The sequence below is a fragment of the Lepidochelys kempii genome, chromosome 10, assembly GCF_965140285.1.
Source record: "Lepidochelys kempii isolate rLepKem1 chromosome 10, rLepKem1.hap1, whole genome shotgun sequence".
In the NCBI taxonomy this organism is placed as follows: Eukaryota; Metazoa; Chordata; order Testudines; family Cheloniidae; genus Lepidochelys; species Lepidochelys kempii.
This window is the reverse complement of record NC_136389.1, coordinates 54,751,542-54,778,874: the sequence shown is the minus strand read 5'-3', so window position 1 is coordinate 54,778,874 and position 27,333 is coordinate 54,751,542. Positions and strand designations below refer to the sequence as shown.

Sequence of the window (27,333 nt, the reverse complement as noted above, 5' to 3'; positions counted from 1 at the left end):
GTGCCCACCATATAGCACTGACATTGATATTGACTATGTTACTGCACACAGCTATTTGCATGGAAAAAGCAGATTAGCTGGGTATCCCTCTGCCCAATCTGTGCACACAAATGGGAGTTATGAATGCACAAAAAGGGTGCAATGTTCACTTCGGCAGGCATACAAAAAAAAATCAGTGAAAGCCTTAAGGCAAGGTAAAAACAACATGAATTAATTTTTTGTGGTCAAATTTTCACCTAGGATCAAGTGGGAGGGCAGAGGGACATGTCATAAAATTTCAGGGAAGTGAAATGATGAGAAGAGCAGCCGTAGGGGAGGGTTTTTGAGGGTGAGGAGAAGTTACCCAGGACCAGTCACTGGGTTCTGTTGGAGAGGAATGGTAGGAACCATTGTCGTGCTGAGCATCTGCTCTAGCAGTAGCCCGTAGGACGGTGAGCAGTATGAGCACTGAGATACAGCTTCTGCCCAACAGCAAAGCATCCAGAGTGTTGGTACATATTCCATTGTTGGAGGCTGGCTGTTGGTACTTTGACAGTTTTGCCAGGAATGGGTGGTTGGAGGTAGGGTGAGAACCGGAGAGGTTTGCTTTGTGAAATGTTGGCTTTCTGAAGATTGGGCAGGCTCCTGTATTTTTCAAGGGAGTTTGGTGGGTTCTCTGCTCTGAAAGAAGCCGTGGGTGCCATGAAGAGTGGACTCAGTTGTATTTTGATGCCTTTCGTGAGCCAAGAATCTTAAATTGGGTTTGGGTATTTTTCAGGGCTTCACCTTGTGTGATAAAACAACATTCCCCTGTGGTGCTGGTGTGATTAATGCCATCTGGTCAGTTTTAAAGTGAAAGAAGCAAGGCTTGCTTCTTTCTTCTACAAATGTTCCTTACCTTGCAATATTCCTGATTGATGAGTAGAAGGGAAGAGCAAAGAGGAGTCACAATCTAAAGCAGTGTGAATAATGGGGTTGAGGAAAACAAGCTAGGTAGAGGCAAAATAAAATAAAGTAGCTTGAATTACCAAATCACATCAACACTGAAATTTTTGCGGTCTTAAAAAAGATTTAAGTACACAGGAAAAAGCCAGCTGGCACTTATCCAGCAGGTAGCCCAAATTCCCCAGGTACAGAGGAGCATTCTGGTGGGCTCATTTTAAAAGATGACTACTTCATATATAAATTCCACAGTGCAAGGCACAAGAAGGGTTTCCTCCACTACCAACTGTGCTTGTCTTTCTAGTCCACTTCTCATTTACAAATCCCTTTATAGACAGTGCATGGGAACTCTCACTATTTTTGAGTGTGTTTCTTAAATCTCTACGACAATCATAGAATATTGGTGGAGCAAAGGATTTACTTAGTATTTATCTGTTTAGTAATAATAATGTGCTGGATCCTGTGTAAGACAAAGGCTGACTTGGTCTCTGTCCCACCCTAGCCCTTACAATCTAAATCTAATCACACTGTTAAATGCATAATCACAATGCAAAACTTGAATGGGCAAAGACCCCGAGAAAGCATTTAGTAATTAACTGCACCGGTTTTTCCTCCCTGTGAGAGTTAAAATCCACTTTTCTACACTTGGCTTGTGCCACTGATTTCAGTTTTGGAGAGAGTAGGCAGTGGATTCAACCAATAAGGATGTGGACAGCAGCTTACTGGCATCAAAAGTGTTAGCATTATGAGCTCTGTATGAGTAGTCTTACTGATACAGTTCTCCAAGCATACATTATCTTCTTGTACATAAAGATCAGAGACAGTATTAAGCATTCAAGTCAGTGTCAAGTGCATAGTCCATGTGAAGACTTGTAGTGTGTTCCCTTAAAGTGAAATCTTTTGCACATGCAGTTCTTGACACATACGTGTCAGTTACTCTATGAAACACAGGGCTTGATTCCCTGCTGCCATGCACCAAGGGGCATGTTCACCTGGTCCCACAGCTCAGACGAGGGGGTGTGAATAGGAATGCGCTTAAAAGTGCTGTGCATCCCCATGTGGATGCTGCAGGCATGAACTGAAATGTTCAGAGTTCACCTTTAATAAAGTCCTGTTTGAAGATGACTATGTCAGTGAAAATCAAAACCTTTGAGTTTGCATCTTCAGCATCCACCCAGGGAAGTTACAGTGCAGCTCTTTAGTGGGCATTGCTATTCACAGCCCATAGTCCAATCTTCGGGGCACGATAGACATATCCCTTGTGTAGTCCTTTATATCAGTACAAAGTGAAGGCAGAGCAGGTTTAAAATGCTACCACTTTGACTGGGTCATGCTTTGCATTGGTATAAATAACTACACATGGTAAAGGGCTACAGAGAATCATCACATTAGCATTAATGGATGGAAGCTCTGAGGCCAGTCTTTTGAAGGCTTCCGTTACAAAGAGTTATGCAGCCAATGCACCCATCAAGCAGCCTGTATGACTGGATAAGGAGGAGAAGAACAACGTGTACATTTATAGCGAGTACAAAAACAAAAAACAAAACCAGAATAGAGCTGTCAAGGTACAGAAAGATTCGAAGAACAATCTTAAATGTCCTTAAACTTTATATTGCAAGAGTAAAGGATAGTTTCGTTTCAGCTTTGGATAAATGCTTGCACAATGCTGCTTGCATTCAACCCCATGCATGCCTTGCAGTAAGCTCTCTACTGCACACAATAGCTAAATGACAACATGCCTGCATTTACCTGTGAATTACAGTAGAAAAGAGTTCACACAATACACCAAAATAAAGTTGGAAATCTCTTTTCCCCCTTTGTCTCCTGTTTCTGTGAAAGCTGATGCTATTTGGTTACTGTATTCCGTTTGCAAGGGAATTAAAAAGAGCACTGGGATTAATTCTTTTTTCACTTCTAAACCCCCTGCAGTGTCACTTACAGCCTTTTTAGAACAGACACAAAAGAGAAAATATGCGTATGAGACATGGAATCAGGGATGATTCCCTTCCTAACATTTTGAAGGTGCATAATTGAAGTATAGCAATCCCATTCTGTGTATTTCGCTTAAACTACATAAATAATTGACAGCCTGTGAAGATCTCATTAGGAACAACAAAATCCATGTGTCAGACAAATCCAGAGGGACAGTATCCCCATTTATGAATTATACAGAAAATCCAGCCAAATGCACTATTACAGGCCATTAAACAACTTGATAGCCATGCTAGTGACTGAGCAGTGAGACATTGCCATACAGGGGATCAGCATTTGAATTCTCTTCTCTGTCTTTCACAGCTCACTGGGAGTGGCAGGCTAGAGAAGAGCAATGAAGATCATGTGTCATATTGTATGATGAGAAAGAAAGGAAATTTAGGCCATTAGTATAGCATGACTATGCTAGCCCATTTCAGTGTTCTGAAGGGAGTCTGATCCCAGCCTGCAGCCAGGGCTGTATTAAGGCATAAGCATTATAGATTCATGCCTAGAGCCCCAGGAGTAAAGTGTTTATATCAGAATCTTAGCTTCCATTAAAAAAAGTAAATTTCTAGCTGTCATGGTTATGAAGGAAAACTTGACAAACATGACAGGATGCTGTTCTGGGAAGAAGGATTACTGAACACAGATGGGGTCCACCTATCAAGGAAGGGGAAGAGTACCTGGATACTAGCGAGGAGTGCTTAAAACTAGGTTCGATGGAGATGGGAGACAAAAGCCAAGTCAAAAACATGGAGACCTGGGAGAAGGGTTGGAGTCTAGGGGGCGCATGGGCCATCATAGCAGGGCAAAGGGGAGACAAGAGGGAACACAGAAGAAATCAAATGAGCATATTAGATGTCTGTATACTAATGCAAGAAGTAGGGATTAAACAGAAAGAACTAGAAATACTGAATAGTGAAATAAACATAACTATGACATAATTGGCATCATAGAGACTTGGTGGGATAATACACATGGCTGGAATATTGGTATAGAAGGCATGAGTCTATAATGCTTACGCCTTAATCCAGCCCTAGCTGCAGGCTGGGTTCAGACTCCCTTCAGGGACAGACAGGGGAAGGACAGGCAGGGGAAAAAAGGGAGGAGATGTTTTGTTTATCAAAGATGTATACACTTGGACTAACACGTTAGACAAACACCTTTTTAGGAATAGTCTAATTATTACGCAGTCCTGCCTTGAGCGCAGGGGACTGGAGTAGATCACCTCTCGAGGTCCCTTCCAGTCCTACACTTCTATGATGCTGTGACCAAGTGTAAACAATGCTGTGATGTCTGCCTGAGTCTGCAGGCAGCCTGAAACAATAGCTCTCAGAAGAGTGAACTACCCCATACAGTTCAATATGACGTTAATTCCACAACCCATTGCCCTGGAGGGCCCCTGCAAACACCAGACGAGCAGAGAAATGTGTGTGGCAGGCAAGAAAGAGTGCAGTGAGCCTAGTCCACCTGTCACAGTGGATAACCCCTGAGGTAAATACTGGGGAAACTGACTGGAGAGGATTGAGAAGTACAGAGTCCCTAGTGCACTCCTAAGGGAAAAGCTGGAGCCACCTCCACACCAAATGGGGACCACACAGCCTAGGACCTCAGCCCAGGTCTATGCTAAACACTTTCCCCGGTTTAGTAATGTGACTCAGGGGGATGTTTTACAAAATTTTTATCCTGCCAAAATCCCCTAATGTAGACAAAGTTGTATGAGCAAAAGGTGTTTTTGCCAGCACAGCAAAAGCAATCTTTTGCCGATATAACTGCATCTATATTAGGGGCTTTTTCTGGTATAACATAGCTAAACCAGCAACTTGTTTCTAGTGTAGACAGACTCATATTGCCTAAATGTAGCCCTGCCTTCAGTTAAAAGATGATGTTGAGAAATTAGCCCTGGTGCAGGGAGGGACTGGAATACTCCTGTGGCAAAAGCCATTGCTATACTAAATGAAGTATTGTTGTAGCCACGTTGGTCCCAAGATATGAGAGACACAGAGCGAATGAGGTAATATCTTTTATTGGACCAACTTCTGTTTGTGAGAGAGACAAGCTTTTGAGCTCCGGAGAGCTCTTCTTCAGGTCTGGGAAACTATGTTAGACTGTCACTGCTAAATATAAGACGGAACAGACTGTTTAGCATCAGTGGTCCCATTTCAAGGGAATATTCAAGATGAAGTGGCCTGCTAACACCCCTCCAGTCATGGGGATGGGGGAAGTGAAAAGGGAGTGAAAGCAGCTGAGGGGGTTGTGAGTGGGTTACAGAGTGTTATTATAAGCCATAAATCCAGTGTCTTTATTCAGTCCATGATTTTTAGTGTCTAGAGAAATTATGAATTTAAGCTCCCAGGCTTGTCTTTTGAATATGTTGTGCAGGTTTCCTTTGGGAATGAGGACCGATAGGTCAGGTATAAAGTGTTTGCTTTGCGAAAGTGTTCACCCACAGGTGATGTGATGTTTTTCGTCTTTTGTCATTTTCCTGGGTGAGTTCAATCGAGAGTGTAGTGATTGTCTGATTTCACCCACCTAGTTGCTATTGTGGCAGTTAGTGTACTGAATGAGGTACACCATACATTGTCTTAGGTATGTGGAGGATCCATGGTGCCGCTTTGAATCAGTGTGTCCTTGCCTGTGCTGTTATGCTATGCTATGTCAGGCAGCAAAGCTAGAAAAAAGAGCAAGGAGTACTTGTGGCACCTTAGAGACTAACAAATTTATTTGAGCATAAGCTTTCATGGGCTAAAACCCACTTCATCAGATGCATGCAGTAGAAAATACAGTAGGAAGATATATGTATTTTCCACTGCATGCATCTGATATGATATCATGATAGATATATATTATATATATATACTGTATTATATGTCTTCCTACTGTGTGTGTGTGTATATATCTATATCTATCTATATATATAGCTATCTTCCTACTGTATAATACACACACACACACACACACACACACACAGAGAGAGAACATGAAAAAATGGGGGTTGCCATACCAACTCTAACAAGACTAATCAATTAAGGTGGGCTATTATCAGCAGGAGAAAAAAAACTTTTGTAGTGATAATCAGGATGGCCCATTTCAAAACAGTTGACAAGAAGGTGTGAGTAACAGTAGGGGAAACAGTTTTTAGTTTGTATAATGACTCATCCACTCCCAGTCTTTATTCAAGCCTAATTTAATGGTGTCCAGTTTGCAAATTAATTCCAGTTCTGCAGTTTCTCATTGGAGTCTGTTTTTGAAGTTTTTTTGAAATATTGTGACTTTTAGGACTGTAACTGAGTATCCAGGGAGGTTGAAATGTTCTCCACCTGGTTTTTGAATGTTATCATTCTTGATGTCTGATTTGTGTCCATTTATTCTTTTGCATAGAGACTGTCCAGTTTGGGCAGTGTACAAGGCAGAGGGGCATTGCTGGCACATGATGGCATATATCACATTGGTAGATGTGCAGGTGAACGAGCCCCTGATGGCGTGGCTAACGTGATTAGGTCCTATGATGGTGTCCCTTGAATGGATATAGATAGAGTTGGCAACGGGCTTTGTTGCAAGGATAGGTTCCTGGGTTAGTGTTTTTGTTGTGTGGTGTGTGGTTGCTGGTGAGTATTTGCTTCAGGTTGGGGGGCTGTCTGTAAGCCTGTCTCCCAAGATCTGTGAGAGTGAGGGATCGTCCTTCAGGATAGGTTGTAGATCCTTGATGATGCACTAGAGAGGTTTTAGTTGGGGGCTGAAGGTGATGGCTAGTGGCATTCTGTTACTTTCTTTGTTGGGCCGGTCCTGTAGTAGGTGACTTCTGGGTACTCTTCTAGCTCTGTCAATCTGTTTCTTCAGTTCAGCTGGTGGGTATTGTAGTTTTAAGAATGCTTGATAGAGATCTTGTAGGTGTTTGTTTCTGTCTGAGGGGTTGGAGCAAATGCAGTTGTATCTTAGAGCTTGGCTGTAGACAATGGATCGTGTGATGTGGTCTGGATGAAAGCTGGAGGCACGTTGGTAAGTATAGCAGTCAGTAGGTTTCCGGTATAGGGTGGTGTTTATGTGACCATCGCTTATTAGCACTGTAGTGTCCAGGAAGTGGATCTCTTGTATGGACTGGTCCAGGCTGAGGTTGATGGTGGAATAGAAATTGTTGAAATCATGGTGGAATTCTTCAAGGGCTTCTTTTCCATGGGTCCAGATGATGAAGATGTCATCAATGTAGCACAAGTAGAGTAGGGGTGTTAGGGGACAAGAGCTGAGGAAGCGTTGTTCTAAGTCAGCCATAAAAATGTTGGCACACTGTGGGGCCATGTAGGTACCCATAGCAGTGCCGCTGACTTGAAGGTATACATTGTCCCCAAACGTGAAATAGTTGTGGGTGAGGACAAAGTCACAAAGTTCAGCCACCAGGTTTGCTGTGACATTATCGGGGATACTGTTCCTGATGGCTTGTATTCCATCTTTGTGTGGAATGTTGGTGTAGAGGGCTTCTACATCCATAGTGGCCAGGATGGTGTTTTCTGGAAGATCATCAATGGATTGTAATTTCCTCAGGAAGTCAGTGGTGTCTCAAAGATAGCTGGGAGTGCTGGTAGCGTAGGGCCTGAGGAGAGAGTCTACATAGCCAGACAATCCTGCTGTCATGGTGTCAATGCCTGAGATGATGGGGCATCCAGGATTTCCAGGTTTATGGATCTTGGATAGAAGATAGAACCCCGACCAGGGGTATTCTCAGGGTGTGTCTGTGCAGATTTGTTCCTGTGCTTTTTCAGGGAGTTTCTTGAGCAGATGGTGTAGTTTCTTTTGGTAACCCTCAGTGGGATCAGAGGGTAATGGCCTGTAGAATGTGGTGTTAGAGAGCTGCCTAGCAGCCTCTCATTCATAGTCTCACCTATTCAGAATGACGACAGCACCTCCTTTGTCAGCCTTTTTGATTATAATGTTAGAGTTGTTCCTGAGGCTGTGGATGGCATTGTGTTCTGCAAGGCTGAGGTTATGGGGCAAGTGATGCTGTTTTTCCACAATTTCAGCCCGTGCACATCAGCGGAAGCACTCTATGTAGAAGTCCAGTCTGTTGTTTCGACCTTCAGGAGGAGTCAGCCATTGGTTTGAATTTGATCCAGGTTGATAGTGACTGAAAGCTGTCTGAGTGGTGTTCAATAGCCTATGAAGGTAAGTTAGCAGTCTCAGTCCCGTTCCAGTAAACGGATGCCCACAGCACAAAAACCATTATATCACTGAAGAATTTTATTGTCAATTTGATCGGAGAGGACAAGAAATTTAATCTTTTACCTACAGGGGTAGTCTCTTATGGGCAGGACTGAGGCATGTGAGTCTGTGCACAGAAGCAGGTACAATTAACTTGAGCATAAAAATCAAAAAAGCTCAAATGTTTGTAGTGTCTTTGGGGGTTCAAGGTTTTGTTTGATGGCAGCCACTTTCATTCTGTCTTATTAAATAATTTATAAATGTGTGCCTAGAAATAAAGCGATAGGTAAAGAGGGTTTTTCAAGAAAAGTAAATAAGTTAGTTACCTAGTTATCTGTAATTTTTTTCCTTTTCGTGTCTTGCTTCTTCACATTGCAACTCCTTTTCAGAGTTCTGTTTACATACCATTAACAAGTAATACAGTTAACCTAACTTTTCTATGAAATGGCTTTCATTTCTAAAAATATCCACGGCTGTTTATGAAACCACAAAAGGAATACAATATGCCACAAGAAGCAAAAAAGCCTCTCATATTTCTTTAGTCTGTCAGATCAATTCAGCAACATCCCTTATATCTTCACTCAGTACAGATGAGCTATAGCCACCTAGGTAGTCACAACATTTGAGAATACATTTGCTTTTATAACTTTTAATTTACTGGGAAAATATATAAAAATAAAATGGGCTAATTAACAGGAAGCTCTGGTTTAAGGACAGCATAGTGGGCTGGTTGGTGAGACTGTGGGGAAACATGCAGATGCATTATTTATAATGAAGAAATGGTGCAGTGACTAAGCTAAATGTGAAATTTGATGCTGATTTTTCAGAGGTGCTAAACATTCCCAACTTGCTTCAGTGGGAGTTGTGGATGCTTGGTACCGCTGAGAAGTAGACCATTAGCTCTAATTGCCACTTTTGTCATCATCTATTGTTATGTGCTATAAAAAGGGAGGCAAGGATGGAGTTAATATCCGTGTGTGAAATAGGGAATTCTGACAGTCAGAAATGGAATGGCTATTGATCGAAAAATAAGCTTTGGCCAGCGGGGGAGGAGGAGAGAAATAAAACCACCACCACCACATGGAGGAGTAACGTCTACAGGCAAAAGCTAAAGAGAAAGCTAATGGCACTTGCTGCAATATGTGCACCTATGGAAAGAAAATAAAGTGGACAGAACTGCAAGGAGGACAATAGTTTCCAAACCACAAACAGCCTCTCTCAGACTACTGATTATTTTAAAAAGGAAAGAATATGGAGGGATACAGCTCTCTCTTTGCGCCATATTCAGTAATACTGATGGCAACATTATCCTAAGGAACTGAGAAAGGCTTTACAGGGCTTCATGCGAGCTGCAGCACATAATAATAATAATAAAGTGAAAGAGCTGTTATTTTTTTAACCGTAGCTGGGGAGAGGATCCGCTGCAGCAGTGAGTATGCTGTATTTCTCCTCTTTTCATATCAAAAGCATCTGGGTTTGAAGAATGGCAGTATTTTTTGTTTGAAAATAAAAGAGCCTAGAAAAGCATGCAAATTGAGAAGGAAAATCAACCATAAAATACAGGCAAATGTGGGAAGGAGAATGTAATTTTTTTTCCTGCTAGCTACCAATCTTTCAAATAGCTACTCCCAAAAGTCAGGGGTAGAAGAAAGAAAGGGTCACTTGATGTTTCAGTAAATACATAAAAAATCCGAGACGGCAAAGTTCTCTGAAAAGAAAAGCATAGTTTAAACTCACTGGTCTTCAACTGTTTTTGTTCTTTAAGGATGTTGAGAGCTTTCCTTGTCTGTGTGGATTATTACTACAGTATGAAGAGAGATACTGTACACATGTGAGCAAGACCAAAAGCTGAGTTTTTTCTCCTTCCTACCATGTATACAAAGCAGAGTCTAATAGGCTGAAATATTTTCCATTTTAAGGGCCCAATCCAGATAAAAGGAGCCTGCTCAGCTACTGACATATGGAAGCTCCATAAATACAGAGGCTCTTTGGAAATAGCTGTTAAACTTTTTGGGAGATGCATGTGACCTTTTCACTGCAGGCTTCCATTTAGTTATACATTTTAAAGGAGCCAGAGCACAAACTCATTGCATTCATTCTGACTGGCAGCACTGCTCACTGGCTCAGGAGGGAGAGAATCCCATCTAAAAATTCCTCCCCTCACTCATGAAAATAAAAGGGGATGAGGGGGTGATATAGGGCCCCCAGGATTCTGATACCATAATAATCCATGTGGTATAAATACTTCGGTAAGACAGCAGAAATCTTGTGACCCAATGGTGACTTGAGCTAGGGAGTAGAACAACAGTGGATAGGAGACAACATCATAGCAAATCCAAAAGGATTCAGATTGAGCACCACCCAGATTCAATTCATGTCCATCAATGGCAAACTTATTGTGCCACCAAAGCTTTTAGTGAGCATGTGATGTCCAGCCATCTATTGCATTTCTTGGTAAACACACTTCCTAATTCAACCAATGAAAGAGAGAGAGAAGCCCTCAGAAAAAAGGAGGAGGGGACAGAAGCCATCCCTCTCCTAACTACGAGATGTCAAATATTAGGCAAAAAGGATCTCCATGGAATGTCTTTCTACATTAGCTACAATAAGATAACTGGAGTGCTGTCTAGAACAGAGGTGGAGTGAATGGATGGACTAAAGTGCAGGAAGCAGGGGGATCATTTCTGGGAACTAATCTCCCCATCTAGCTCAGCAATGTGTTAACAAAGACCCACTGTGGTTCTCTTTTGCTTTTCATACCAGGCCCACCTTCCTGCTGAGTAAGCTAACGTACCAAAGAGTCAACTAACTCAAGCAATATTTCATCAACCTTGCTCTTACTTACAAACCTTCTAGAAACACTCCTGTTCTGCTTTCGCTGATTCATCTTGTTCAGTTTGCTGAACCAGCGATCACAGAAGCAGTACTTTCTATTTAGTGACAGACAGGAAGGACTAATTTCTTTATGGCTCCTCTCCCTATACTGAATGTGACCAGTAAAAACGACAGACTGACTATCTGTGGGTGTCAGAATAGCAGCCGTGTTAGTCTGTATCTGCAAAAAGAAAAGGAGTACTTGTGGCACCTTAGAGACTAACTGTGGGTGATGTTGAGGGAGAGGGTGGAAGTACAGAATTGAGGCTTTTCCCTATTTACAGTATTCTGTTGGGACTATCAGCACTGGACTGACTATTGATCAGAGGAACGTGATGCTAGTAGAAGAAAGGAATGTGGCTATTATATTACCACACAGTCAATAGCTTTAATGCCCCCCCTTTTCTTTCTCCCATGATAGATTTGAATTAAAGTATATCTATTAGTAATCAAGCATTTGCATAGAATACACAGATGGACCTGGGTATATGTTAAAATACTCAATACCTAACTCTTAGATAGAATATTACTATTTTATAGATTTATGATGTAAACACAGGAGATTTTATTAAAAGGAGGTAAGAAAACCTCCACGTTTATTTCCTGGATATGAACTTTTTTTTTTTTTAAATGAAGTCCCTTCCTAACGAGCCTTTATACAAAGTGCGGGCCAAATTCTCAGACAACAGCAAACTTGACTGATTCTGCTTAGTCATATTAAAAGAGTAAAAAATGGTTGAGTACTTAGCATGCACGTGTAAACCAACGTTCATTTGGGCAAACTGGATTGTTGGGCCCCAAGATTGTGGACTGTTAAAGGGCTTTAAGGGCCCAGGCAACTGAATGTGCAAACAACATCAGAGAGCAATTCTGAAATTTTGGCTGCATATTTTCGCTATACTCCAAGTTATTTAAGTGACAGATCTCTGCTAAAACATGCTCTCTCTCTCACATACACACACACAGGGTTACATTGCATTTGCGATCATTACTCATAATAGAAAACACATAGTGCTTGTATAGTGCTTTTCGTCTTCAAAGCATGATTCAGTCCGAGGGGTGCCAACATGAGGTTCTGAGGGTTGGAGCCCTTTGATGTTATTCCTGGGCTCTGCTGCAAACTGCTACTGCCATAACAAGTGATGGGGAAAACCTACTAAGTGAGGGGAAACCCCATGCCTCCAATGAATCCCTTTCACTACCAAGCTGCCAACGAGCTGGAAGCAGGGGGCACTGCCTCATGCACAGCCCTCCGAGAGAGCTCTGGAGTAACTTCTGCTTCCCCAGATGCAGGCAGAAGACTGGGGATTAAGATGGCAGCAGTTCAGTAAACCGCCTATCAGAAGGTGCTGAGAGTCTGGCTCAGGGAGTGAATTAAGTTAGAAGAACACCACCTTACTATGCTTTTTTAACATGGAAAGGGCAGACAAAGCCAGGAGTCTCTGCCTGGTGGAGCAACTGGTTCCTGTAAAAGAGACAGCCCTTAAAACATGGTGCTAATCTGAAAAGGAATTGTGAAAATGGCATGATTTTCAGAGAGTTAACATTTTCTGAAAATCAGGCCCCTTTGAGAAGTCTCAAGCTTATAAAAAACCCACACTAGTTGCTTTTCAACATATTGGTCAATGTGTTCTTTTCTGTTCATACATTACCACCTGAGACTTGGGCACTGAGGAGATTATAGATGTAGTTAAGGTGCAATTGTGAATGCAGTATGTCCTTACTTTTAAACTGCACAAATATAACCACTGTCTCTCCCCCACAGCTCTATTGCATCAAACATAAGCTGCATTGTATTCACTTTTAGAAGACCCTTTATAATTAATCCCCACCCTACCTATCAATTGCTATCAAGCTGTCAGCACTTGCCTCCGACTGGCCAATGACGCCAACCTCCACTGTCCACTAATTAATCTTGTCACACAAAACACCTTTGGGCTTTCTTCTATATTGCTCCTCACACCTGGGAGGTAAACACCCAAAAAGCTATTATCCACCTTCAAGTCCCTCCTCAAAACCCTCTTCTGCCAGGATGGCTACAAAAGACTTGACAACGATCAGGCTTCTGGAATGCTGGGACCAATGCCTACCATGATGATAATACTTTAGTTGTACTCCATCTGTCTGTACCCAGCTGTTGACTCTTGTCTTATACTGAGTTTGTCAGTTCCTTGGGGCAAGGACTGTCTTTTTGTTCTTTGTTTGTAGAGTGCCTAGTACAATGGGGTCCTGGTCGATGACTAAGGCTCTTGGGCACTATGACAATACAAATAATAGTAACAGAGACCCGAACCTGAAACCCCACACTGACATTTTCACAGCCTCTTTTCCGAACAAAATCACTTTCAACAGGAATGTACCAATGCAATTTGTAAAAGCTGGGTGCCCCCATTCATGAAAACAGTGGTATGACACTATTGATGGGTAAGGTGACAATATTGTATCCCTGGCATGACATGCAGATTACAGTATCTAGCCATTATTTTTGTCACAGAATCTACTTCCATTACTAGACAGTGAGGTCCAGTGGATAGGGCACTGGATCGAGATTCCGGAAACCCAGGTTCCATTCCCGATTCTGCCACTGGCCTGCTGGGTGACCTTGGACAAGACATGTCCCCCCCCGTGTTTCCCAGTTTCCTCATCTGTAAAATGGGGACAAGGATACTGACTTCCTCTAAAGTGCTTTGAGATCAAAGATGAAAAATGTTACATAAAAGCTAGGTAGTATTACTATTATTGCGTGTTGACCTCTGAACAAGCAATCCAACACTATATTCAATATATCAGGTGGGTAAACCATTCCCTGGCCCAACCATCACCCTGAAGACATGTATTAAACATATCTCAGAAAGCTAAGAATTAACATTTAGTTTCCAAGCAGTTGGAAGGCTTTTTGCAGAGTAGATTCCAGCTAGCTGGCTGACAGCAGGTGGGGCTAGGGCAGGGATAATTTGTTTTTAAGTTTATATACCATTTTTTCTCTCATTTCTGGACTTGACTTTTTTCTGGCTGTGAATATTATGGCAAACAGCACAACAGATATTTTTTAGCCTCTGAGCAGTGAAGAGGGATTTTTAATTTCATACATCATTTGCAAGTTGCTGCAATTCTTCTGTGAAGAACAAACATTCAGGATCCTTAAAACAAAGGACAATGGTCCAGAACAAGAAATATTTTTGGACTGTAAAAGTTGATAAATTGTAGCTGCACAGATGGGCACAAGAGTAGTAAGACTGTGTGTTTAAGTCCTGTGACATGGTGAATTCATATCTGCACAGAAATAAGAGGCAGCACTCAGTGCCAGAGATGCCAGCTTTTGGAGGGTAGTTTTGACCCATTAGCCCAGCTCTTTTGCTTATCCAATTATTATTAATTACGTGTTAAACACTGTTATAAATATACCCTTTCCTTTATATTTATAACACACAGCAGTGCACTTTGTGTTGTTCAAGTCACAAAGAAAGTCACAGCTTACAATTGAAAAGACAATCGTAGATGACAAGACAAAGTGAGAAACCCAAAGAAGCCATTGAAAGAGCTTTTCTGCCCTCTTACACAATGCTGTGGTGGGGAAGACAGTATTTGACTGAAGTGGGTTAGTGTCTGTGGGCTTTACAGAAAACAAGTCTGTAGTTGGGGGTTTAATTGGGGGACGTGGGATAGTCATTTGGCACCATCTACATTTCACAATTTTTGGATCACATTACGCACTACATTGGTAGCAAAGCAATATTTCCTTAGCAAGATGTTGTTCACCTGTATTTGGCTCAATGATTATCAAATTCGCTCAGATGCAGACCTCTCTACGTTTATGCATGCATGACTTTTGTGAGCTTGACCCAGAATTGCTGTAAAGCACATGAATGGTACTACCCTAGAAGACTACTTGGGAAGTTTCAGGTGGGTCAGAATTTATGATCCTGCTGCTTAGTGAGTTTAGTAACAGGAGATATAATATATCAGTGCTTGAAAGACTACTCTGGCTCTCTGTTTGCTTCCAGATGAAATTCAATATGATGACATTGATCTGTAAAACCCTGTACATTTTGAGTCCTAGCAACTCCCTCCTTGCGCACCATCAAAACTGAGATCCACTCTAGACTTGCATATCTAGTGGCAGGACACTTGATTTTGAAATTCACTTCCCTCATTGGTCTAGCAAAGCCCTAGTTCATTGATCTTCAGGAAATGGTTCAAAGTTTATCTGTTCATTCAGCCTTTTTCCTTAGGAGTGATGAACACTTTATGCCTATCACTTTAAATTTGGGAATGAGTCTATTGCTACTTAGTTAACATTTGCCAATAAAGTTCTGTTTGACACATGCAATAGGTGCATTTATAGAAATGTGAAAAAAAAATGGTTAGGGCAATATTTAGATACAGTTACACCTATATAGGCATCAGTGTTTACTATATTTATCTCTCTTTTCACTCCCCCACCCCAGCCCCCACAGCAGAGTTGTAAATTCATTGCAACTTGCAGCTAGTTTCCAATACAGTTAAAAGAATAAAATGAAGGGTTCCCAGAGGTAAAAGAGCTGGGCTTTGGTGATGGGCCTTGGGCTCATAGGATAGGGTAAGAATTTGTGGCCCCCTGGGCTGAGGTCCTCACCCTTTAGCATCCTCTGTCCTCCTTTGGGTGGGTGGGGGGGGCAAGGGTGCTAGAACTCAGTAACTGAGCCCTGGGGTAGGCAGAGGAGAGTGTACCCTGAGTTAAGGGTTATAATGGTAAGGAGTCCTTTAATCCCAGCACCGAACCAATTAAATACCTGTAGAGGAGAGTATAGGTGATGGGTGGATAGTGCCCCTCCCCGTGCCAAAGTTTAATAAAAATTGCTTAATTCCATGCACGTGTTTGTCCTCATTTCACTGCTGCGTCCGCATCAACTTGATGAAACAACATCTAACATCACTTGCCACGCGGACTTACAATGGCTGGGCCGTGCTCTGTAAATAGTCATGATTGTTGTCTCTGTTGCTACAGATGTTAAATAAGGAGGAGTCAAAGGAGAATGAGTAGCTCATTCTTCTATTAGTTCTACTTTAGATTGCATTTACTAAACAAATGTAAATGATTTCTTCAAAGGCTTCTGTGAAAGGGTACTTTTCAAATCATGGTATTATAACAAGCTACAAGAAGAGTGACTAGGGGATTGCTGTTTTCTGCTTCATTACAAAATTTATAATAGTAAACAGCTCTGACCAGAAGACTGAATAAATATCTGTGAACTATACAATTCACGTTCGTTGAAGGAAATGAATATATTTCAAGATCAGGAGTTTTCCTTTGGGGTCCTTACTCAAACCTGGCCTTCCTTCTCCTCTCAACCTGCAGGTGGCAGTCAAACAAATAAAGAACTGGCCTTACCACAGCTTCAAAGCTTTCAGGATATGAGAATTCAAAATATACTCAAAAAGAAAAGGAGTACTTGTGGCACCTTAGAGACTAACCAATTTATTAGAGCATAAGCTTTCGTGAGCTACAGCTCACTTCCTGCATCTGAGGAAGTGAGCTGTAGCTCACGAAAGCTTATGCTCTAATAAATTGGTTAGTCTCTAAGGTGCCACAAGTACTCCTTTTCTTTTTGCGAATACAGACTAACACGGCTGTTACTCTGAAACCTGTCAAAATATACTATATCCCTTTATTATAGCAAGCCTTTTGATTTTCACTTACCCCAGTCTATCCCTTCACAAGGTCCTCCCATACAAATTTTGTCAGCAGCCAGAAGAAGAGAAGAAACCTGAAGGCCCAATCCTGTGGTGCTGTTACAGCATCAGTCAATAGGTGGTGCCATAGCACATAATTTTACAAGTTTGTTTTTTTTAGTGGGAGAGGCCTTTCCAGTCTTTGAAAAAAATGCTGCACTGTTAGTTTTCAATTCAGGTTAGTTTTGGGGAGCTGTTGAAAGCAGCAGGGGAGTTTGCTCTCTGCCTTTGTCTTTCTAAAGAGTATCAATTCTTGGGGCAGAGTTCCTCCTTAGGAACTCAGCACTGGTGTTTTGGTTGAGAATCCTGAAAGAGGGACTTGCCTATATGCTGTACATGACCACCTCTGTTCGAAGACTGAGGTTACATAGAATAACAAACTAAGTCACTGATTTCTTCTCCAACTGGAAACAACATCTGTTACCACTCAGAAAAACACAACTGGCTTGGCCAGCCGCTGGAAAATTCCTCCCGTGCATAAGGGAACCTCAGGTGATGTTACACTGCCAGCTGTGAGTGCAAAGCACATGGTTAATGGAAAAAATGCATGAGCTGGCCAATGACCAGCTGCCAGGGTCTGGAACTCAGTTTGTTACAGGATAGGATGAGTCACACTTTCTTGAGCTACACCAAGTATTCCTCAGTTGCAGACCAAGCTTTGGCCCCTGGAGTGCTTTATTTCTGCCAGGAGATGATGCCCTTTGGGAGGCTGTGAGGGAAAAAAGAGGATGAGACAATATTTCATTGTTTCGTGGGAGGGGACTGGGATGCTATTTTGCCACTTTTATAAAATTAAATCTGGTTTTACATAAATACATGCCCTCAATAGGCAAAGACAATTTATTGTTAAGAGGTGAAAAAGTTTTAAAAAGTTATAAAAAATAGGCAAGGTCAACTAACAAAATGTCTAAAAAAAATTAAAAAATAGGGAAAGTAATGTGGTGAAATCCTGATGTCATTGACTTCGATCGGACCCATGTCTTTATACATTCATGTACAGTGCCTCACACTATGTTGATCCCAACAGCAGAAACCTCTGAGTGGGTCTGAATATATATACAATAATAACACCATGACAATGAATAGACTTATTGAATTAATTCAACCCAATTGATACACTGACCTCTTTGATGAAGTTACACCATGGAAGAATTTTGCTCGTTCATGCCAGTTTAGCACATGCTGCAGATATCCTACACATATTTGTTTATATTGAAAGAGAAGAAAAAGCTGTTCTGAGGTTCTTGTTACTCTAAAGCGATAGACATATCCATTAAAGAACACAGCAAGCTTCTTGATAGAGATAATCAGCTAGAAAGGTTAAAAGTGATCACCAGTACCGTCCTTAACCTTTCAGTCAATTAAAGTGACTGGAGAGAGCTTCAGGAAACATGAGCGTAATTTCAACAGCAAAGTGTTTAAAGAGAGAAGAGAAGTGCTGTGTCTTTCAAGTAGGTTTCTTGGGTTGTTTTTTCCCCCAAGGGTCAATGGGAATACTTCATTAAAATCTTCATCCAATAGCATAATGATATACCATCCTGCGCAAAGTCTGCAGCACCAAATTCCAGCACTTATCTATGCCTGTCACACTCACCTGAAGTTTGGCTCCATATCAAAAGGACTTCCACTGTTAAATGCTGCCTCATAAAAGTAATGACTATGGAGCCAGAAGTGCATTGGGAACCTGGTTCTCCTGCATTCACCAAACGGGTCCTTCACTACCTCTTTACCAATCAGCACTAGAAAATTCCAGCCAGCTGACAGTAGCATAAGGGAATGTAAACTAATCCAGACCTGTGGAAGGTTTGGTCTGGATTCAGAATAAAATTTGGTTAGCCAAAATCAGTTCCATCTATATTTAGTCTAAACTACTAGTTGCCAGTTTTGTTCTTTATTACCGGGCTTCAAAAGATACATCCCCAAACAAGGTAAGTCAAACCTGTGTGCAGTTCTTTTGGACCTAGATTTAAAATAAATTTAACAATTATGGATTCTTGACTTCATTATGTATTCCTCTATTTCCTGGCTAATGAAGGAGAGGTGTTTTTCCATCAACACTAGAGGTATATCTGCAATTACCCTGGTGCCTGTCCCTCTTACACTTCTGTATAAAATATTCAGTGTACTAAAATGAAGTGAGTATACAATCAACTTACTTTTTATGTTGCTATTACCGTGTCTCCCCTCCCCATGATCACATTTGGTTCTAAGTTTGCTGTTGTTACAGGAGCACTCTGTAAAAGGCACGTTTGCATTCATGTAAATATTTTGTTAACCAATAAAGTACCAGCAGATGGAGCTCAAGAGTATCAACCATTGTTCCTGGCTTTTGTTGACCAATAAAACTTGTGCATTTCAAACGGCTTCCTTTGCGAAGCTCCTTACACTAGCCCTTATAGGTGGGCCACTGCTAAACTATTCAGTATTTGAAACAGACTTTTAGATTTGATCTCTTTTCCACTCACTTTTCCTTAACACCTTAAAGTCTATGATTCTATGTACAATTTATAGGATTTTAGAAGCAACATGTGCTGAAAATACTATAGAAAGTCAGTCCTATTTGAGATCAAGCTATGTAACAATTACTTACAGTACTATATGGGGACATTTCCCCTAAATTAAATATTTGGTGCTCCATTCAATCTTTCCCCTTGGTTCAATGTTTATTAACTAAATAGTATTCAAATTACACTCCAATTGTATTAGAGGAGGCTTTTAGAATCATTATTAAAGAAGAATCTTGCTAAGAGTTTGGTAAAATACAATTAAAATGATATGTACTTTCTGAAAACTGGTTTGGGATTTCGTGGTCGCCAACTAGATAATTTATTATGTTTACACAGCTACATGCAGTGGTTGGATAAATAGTTACATGCATAGATAAAGACTGAAGTACATAAAATGACCTATCACAAGGAATATTATAAAGTCATGGCCTCATATTTAATTCATATTAAGTAATATAAGGTTGACAGTAAGATCAGCAAAATTTTTATTCAACCTGATTATTTCTGTGCAATTTTTTGTAGTCCTTTACCTTCTTGATATCTCTTGCTCAGGTCAACAAAGCTCTGCACAAAAATAAAGTGCCCACTGACTGGAAATATTGGCTCTTAATACTTAATAAATGCTGAGGTACAGAAAGAGCAGGGCAAGGGAGACACAGCAAAGAAAAGGCAGAACATGGCAGAAGAGATTTTGGAGGGAAACAGGAAGAGGCAGATCTGAGAGGGAGTTCTCTCCAACCGCTCCAATACCGAAGGTCTCCCAGCCAGCTCTTCATACCAGTAGGGATAGAAAAGAAGGCAAAAGCCTGTGAAGGGCTGTGTGATACAAATTGCCTTCTGTGCCTTGATTTCTGCTCTTCTGTCGCAGTCCACAGAAACATCCCCTAGCCCACTGACAGGAAGATGCTCTGCTCAGAATGGTGCATATGGCTTTAATATCGGGGGGGCGGATGGTTAGATGGAGTCCCTACTGTGGCCTGACTCAGCATGCTCCCATTCCTTGTGCCTCAGCATCTGAAATGCCCAGTTGACTAGCAACTGCAGCTTTTGTGAATACCCCGGGTACCCTTGCAGATACTGTCTAGTGAATTAGATTCAAATATTCCTCAGAGGACGGACAGCCTTGGTGCTAGACTTTGCTTTGTATAGGACTCAAACACTGAGCTTCAGCAGCTTGAGCGTTCAGCTTGATGTCACCATTTTGTTTGGATTCCTGCAGTTGTTTACTGTGCTTTATCCACAGAGCACACCTTCTAGCTATATCCATCTACCAGCACTGGGCCTGAAGAAAACAGAGCTCTCAGAACTATTCGTTTCACACGCTGAGGTTTCATGGATCTGGAGGACTGAGGACATGAGTAAAATGATTGATTTTCCTCTTTGCTTTTTGAAACATTGTTTTTATGCTAGCCTAAAGAGCAGAACTAGAGATTTGTGAAATGGATACAAGTAAAATGTCTAAGAAGATACACAGGCATTCTAGATATGTAGGGAATGGATTACAGCGGCACAGTGGTCAGCTTGAAAGTGCTGTGAACTCATGCTAGTTGCTCAAAAGCAGACTGCTCCTCCTCAGTTCTATAGATGAACCCAAAGAATCTAGCCAAGGCTTTGAACTGATTTTTTGAGCCAAGATACTGTGCATGCATGTATAAATAGATACTGCTGATGATCAGAAATATAGCTATAGCATACACTGGAATTAATGCAGATAGAGGACTGTCTCAGGGGTGGGCGATGTGATACAGAGCAATTCCTCCTAGACTGCCATTTTCAATCGGGCACTCAGATCACTACTGACCAACAAAATGATCTTGGTCATACTGAACTGATTAGGAGTTTTTCCATTGACTGCAGTAGGGCCAGGATTTCACCCCAAAGGTTATCTGTTACCATGCTCTTCAGTGACCTAAGGCACCCTTGCCAAACTGTCATGAAAGTTTGCCAGTCCAGTCTCAAAGGCTACGCAGCTCTCATTACTGTGATGGTGAAAATTAACATTTTACTTACCAGGAAGAGAAAAATATATTAGTCACCCTGATTCACATGAAATTTTTGCAGGGCTGGGCTATTGTATATGAAATGAACTGGTAGTGCTGGTTAAGTTCTTAGCAGACAAGATGATGACACTTGTTGAGAGAGATGGGGGGGCCAGGAAGGAATAGTTATGGAGACCAAACTAGCCTCCCATTCCTAAAGGTGGCTACCATTGAGACACATTGGCATAGGAAAACCTTTTGACTATCCAATCTGTACTTGTGGATATATAGAGAGGGCTTCATTTCTTAGGGCTTTCAATTCAACACCTTTTATAGGCATTAAACTCACTATTAAGTATTATACTTGAAATGAAAGAGGTAAAGGTAGAGATTATTCAACTGTAGAAGAGAAAATACTACCAGTATAATTCTTCTAGTACCTTCTAAACTAAAATAATTTAATAAAACATTATTTTCATTGGTTTATTACACCACCAACATGAGATTTATTTTTATGAAACAACAAATACTAAATAACTTAACAGCACAAGTGGAACTATCAAATCTCCCAGCCTCCAGAGAGACAATATATGGAACATAATTACATACCGTACTCATTTTGCAAATGCTGTTGACTGGTTTCCAAGTTTAGCTAAATGTGCTCAGGAAATGGATATCTGGAATTTAATGGTGCTCTATGTTTGACCTCTTTTGGTCTTGATACTTTCTACTTACCAAATGTCATTTCACCTTATATAAATGGTAAAGATCCTCTATTCCTCTGCAGTGAACTGAGTGATCCATGAAGAGATTTTTAGAATCTTAGTGGCCTAGTTTGTACTGAAACTTATTTTAATCATTCAAAAGGATTTTATTCTCTGGATATAGTTTCCAAAGGTTCCTAATATCCACATGAAATCAAGGGTGTCCGTCTTTCATATCTGAAATGCATAGAGGTAATTCAAGGAGAAAAGTGGAGGAAGGGGGTTATTTAAAAGAGACATTTCTCCATGTTTTTTCTATTAACATATCAATTAGCTACTTAATCTTCTAGCAATTTAAACAGCATCAGTTTCTTAAACATATACCCTTTCTGTCCATACACACAATTTAAAATAATTGTGATATCAAACAGTTGATAATTCTCTCCTTTGTTTTATTGGAGATATTACTTTAAAAATATGTTTAAAAACTGCAGCCCATTACTCAAAACTACCCCATCACTTTGTAGGTTTGGATAAACTGGGACCCAGATCTCAATCATCCCTGCTTTGGGGTTTGGTTTTGCAAAGCCAAAACCTAGTCAGAGAAATTTGCACCATCTAAATCAAGAAGATAACTTTGTTTTTGCCCATCTCTGTTTTAAAGATTTATTAAGTTAGCATTCAAAAAGAAGCCTCAACAGTGCTCCCAACTGCCACCTATGGTGGCTGCACTTAAAAGCTTCAACTGTTAAAAAGCAATTGTCAGTTTGAGAGAGAAACTGTATTCCACTCAGGTTCCTGTGCTGAATGGCTGTTTGCTCCAAGCCCTTCCCATCTCTTCCATCACAGTCTCTTCACCTCAGTCTCTCAATACCTTTCTCTTTCCTCTACCACCCTCCCCCCACCACCTTACCTTCAATATACCTTTCCCTTCCTTTGTCATTCCATTTAGCTTATCCCCACCTAACTTCCCAAAGTAAAATAAACAAATCCTGGGATTAACATTACATTGGCCTCCATCACAGTGTTCGTGAAGCTTGTGTGTTATACCCCTTTCCCCTACCCTTCACCTGTTCTGTCTATTTACATTGTAAGCTCTTTGAGGCACTGTCTACTACTCTTTTGTACAGTGTCTAGCACAGTGTTTCTCAAACTTTTGTACTAGTGACCCCTTTCACATACCAAGCCTCTGAGTGTGACCCCCCCCTTATAAATTAAAAGCACTTTTTTGTCTATTTAACACCATTATAAATGCTAGAGGCAAAGTGGGTTTGGGGTGGAGGCTGACAGCTCACGACCCCCCATGTAATAACCTCTCGACCCCCTGTGGGGTCCCGACCCCCAGTTTGAGAACCCCTGGTCTAGCATATGTTTTTTGTTTGGTCCTTAGGCACTACCATAATAAACAATAATACCCCACAGTATCTGTGTGATATTTCCTATTCCTACAATGGGGAATATTGTCAGAAGCAATACAACTTTTGAAGTGGGAAGAAACTTTTCAAGTCCATCCACTCTATTACAATGTCTGTTATTTTTCAAAATATAGTAAGGCTTTCTAAGATGAACATATTCTGAAGATGGACTTTTGCCTTTAGATCCATAGGCTAGCCTTAATAAAGTCCATAACTTTGCTTTGACCCTCTAGATCGATGGTTCTTAACCTGAGGTGTATGCACCCCCTGGGGGTGCGAGACATGCCAGATTTTTTTAGAACGTAAATCATCGAAAAAACAAATTAAGCACAGGCACATAAGTACAACTACTTTGTTTAATCAAACCTATGTATTTATTAACATTATACATTTTTAACGATTACTGTAATATACAAACAAAAATATATATCTAGGTTTAAAGAACTGACCTACTTCAGTGATTTTTGATAAGGGGAGCGAGAACATATTTTGAGAACCAAAGGGGTGCAGGCTGCAGTAAAGGTTAAGAACCACTGCTTTAGATCATTAAAGGGAGGCACAAATACATCCTCAAAATCAAACAATATTTTCATAGACTTGCCTCTTCTAATATCCAAAGCTACCTCAGGCAAGGTAAATATGAGTTTCTTGGGCAGAAGAGAGACTTCAGGAAACCGCATGTTCACTTCTTTGTTGATCTTGAAGATTGTCAATGAAATTAGCAGAACTGCAGGAAAATGCATAAACAAGAACTGTGTTCTGCATATTATTCTAAGTGTGTCTATTGCAATTGCCTTCAGAGCTTTTCCCATGACACATTGCTTGGTTAGCCTTCAGCAGCTGGTTGATTCAAGCAGATTTAAAAAAAGATTGCTCTCTACCTGTAGCACACGCAAAGTCTCAAATGCTGAGCTCCCATTTCTTATGGGTATAGCCATGTTCAATCCACCACCGACAGAAAACCTAACAGAAGTTTGGATGAATTCTAGATTTTCTAAAAAAAATTCTGGAATTAGAATGAAAACATGTTTTGCCAGGGCAATAAGTTAAATAAATAAAACATAGCTGTATACCTGAATAAATCCATTTCCATTTTGCAGCCAGAAAAATTATATCAGATTTAATTTTTTTTTCTGAATGCCCAAGATAGTCTCCTATGATAATGTTCTTTAGTCTCCCAATCTGTCTCTCTTGCTGTGTTTCTGATACAACGAGCCATTCCTTGCCATACTCCTATTTTTCTTTGTTACTGTTCCACTTACTTACTCCCATTTAATTTGCATGCCAATGGCAGAAATGTGGGTGGTGGAGGAAACTTCCACTGAGCTTACCTCTTTCCAGTGAACCACAGATGGGTACAGGTGATTGTGATATTAAAATATTCAGGTGAGAAATGTCAGCACCTTTAGGAGTCAGGAGGGCTCATGTTGCCTCACATCATATTCCAACTATTAAGTTATTCTTAATCTTCATTCCCCCATAAATGAACTATGGGGGAGTGCAAGAATATTTTTTCTGTTTCTCAATGGACTTAACACATGCGGGAAAGCTTATGGTTAAAGAATTAACAGGGAAAGACAAGTCATTTACCACTCCTCCCTCCTCCACCATTTTGAATAATTAGAACTCAAGTAAACAAACTGTCCCTTTTTTAACTAGGTCATCAGTTATTATTTTGTTCAATTCATTAAAAGGTTCCAAATATGCTGAATGTGCATATCGAGGTTGAACGCAAAGAATAGAGGAGGGTGAATTTATATTATTAAGCAAATCTCTGAACAAGTGACTGCTTGTCATCAAGCCACAGGACTACTGATGAATCAAAGAAGACAAAAAGATATGAAGCAGAACCACAGAGACCATAGAGCAAGCATTCATCGCCCATAAAGAACATTTCTGAACTAAAAGGGAAGTGCATGAGAAGTCAATTCCCTTTGGTTACAACCTCTTGCGGTTAGTAACTGTACTGCACATTCACAAGAGAGATCTCAGTGGAGTTGATGCTTTTGTAAGAAGAGGAATACTTCTCACTAGACAAAACATTTACTCTCCATACCAATCAAGAACAGTAAATGAGACCACTTGTGGTTATTTAAGATCCCATGGTACTTTTTTGTAAGTACAACTGTTAACCTTGGTGCCGTGGGTGAATTCCAATTTGAGGAATTATATTCTTCCTACCTAATAGTACTTGTGTATTTTCAAATGGATACAATATTCTTCATCGTGCCCTGTCCTAAAAAGTTGTGTAGTGTTGCTGTCTTGAAGACATATGCGCTGGAACTAGGGGTACGGCACCACCCTCTGGCTTGAAGTGGTTCCATCATATACAGGGTTTACAGTTTGGTTCAATGGCTCTCAGAACCTCCCCCCGCCCCAAACAAATTGTTCCAGCACCCCTGTTTGAAGAACTGGCCTATATCAGTGGTGGAGAATATGATTACTATAGTTTGTACAAGAAAGCAGAAAAACAATCCCAAGGTGAATCACATGAGACGAAACAGGCTTAAAAGTATTTTACCTTACTCTTATTAGCATTTTTTACTAAAGCACTTTAAATCTCAAAGTGACTAAAAAGTTAAAGTTGTTCCACCAGTGTGACTAAATAAGGGACCATGTAAAAGAATCTTATCTACTAGAGGGGAAGAGTGAACAGGTAAACAACCTAGAGATGCTATTTCAGATGTGTATTTTCTACCTGTGAAAAATTTAAAGCTACGTATTTAAACTTACTGAGAACATGTATGCTATGAAAGTTTTACAGTACAATAGACAGTTATTATAATAACTAATCCAACTATTAAATCTCAAAATGACAATGGAACCTAGCCTACAATTATATTTACTTGAAATTAAAAAGACAAAAACCATACCTCGGTTTCCACCTACATTGTGCAGAGCAGTCTGAGGTATCCTAATACAGCACTCAGTCTTTATCAGTTGCATTTAAAAAAAGATGGAGATACACATGTAATTTATTTTGTTTGGAGGAATCTTTGTGCTAACAAAAGTTATTGGAATAATAGACAATTTGGCTCCTCTTCTTCAGTTGTGCATGTTCCCCAGTGCCACAGTTTTATAAATTCTGTGGATCCAACTCATTCTGTTCCTTGTGTCTGCAAAATCAGCCAAAAGGCTCTCACTGGACTGGCTTTCATGAGATCCAATGGTATATAGGAATGCTAACTGGTACTACTGAAACTGACCTAACAAAATGCTCTATTCCAACAACGCTAGGAGAAATTAACCCATGTATGACATTAGGAGGGCCATATTTAGAAAACTTTTCAGGTAAAGTTAGGCACAAAATTTGGGACAGAGGGTTAGAGTTTAACTTGTTCTGTAATGGTTCTGCTCATCTCCACTTCACCACCAGTCATAGTACAAAGATTCCCTAGTTAATTCTTTGTTACTTTACAGATGGCCTTAGGGTCATGAACTCTCAGTTGAGAGAGGGAACTTTAATTTGGACTACTACCATGCTGATGGTGACCAAGTGTCGCTCTGTAAACTCATCATAGGCATAGTTTTACTTCTATTTGAATTTGAGGGGGCAAGGGCTGGCAGGGCTCGAGCCAGCTCTGCACAGTGGGGTCCAGAAAGGGAGCACCACCTCCACACCGACTCGCTCAGAAGGCCACCCAGCCTGCCTGGGCTGTGGGAGGACGCAACCAAAAAATATAACTCAGAGAATGGACTCAGTTCAAAGAGTTTGATGCAGCCCCCATGCGACAGAGTGAAGTCTGCCTTGAGCCACATGCCGAGCACCAGGCATCACAAGCCACAGCAGCAGCGCAGAAAGGTGGCAATACACCATATACCAGGCCACCTTTACTTCTGCACTGCTGCTGGTGGCGGCGTTGCCTTCAGAGCGGGGCGCCTGGCCAGCATCCGCCAGTATCAGGCCACCCTGCCAGTGCTGAGGGCTGAGCTCTCGCTTCTGGCACCTCTTTCAATACAAATTAAACACTGGGGGAGGCAGCGGGGCCCAAAGGTGATGGGGTGGGAGGGAGTGGGAGAAGCCCAGGGAGCCTGTGGGGCCAGGAGTGATGTG

The 27,333-nt window shown here is 41.0% G+C and overlaps 1 protein-coding gene across 5 annotated transcripts in view; it reads right to left on the bottom strand.

Annotated features, from left to right (window-relative positions):
- The window catches only part of OTUD7A (OTU deubiquitinase 7A), a 253,547-nt gene that overhangs the window by 141,647 nt on the left and 84,567 nt on the right, over positions 1 to 27,333 (bottom strand). Inside the window, exon 1 of one of the 5 annotated variants that reach the window (XM_073303655.2) lies at positions 878 to 941. The exons of the other annotated variants lie outside the window; for them this stretch is intronic. The gene's annotated coding sequence lies outside the window, so the exon portion shown is untranslated. Of the gene's footprint in view, positions 1 to 877; positions 942 to 27,333 lie in introns of those variants that run through there. 5 annotated transcript variants of the gene reach the window in all.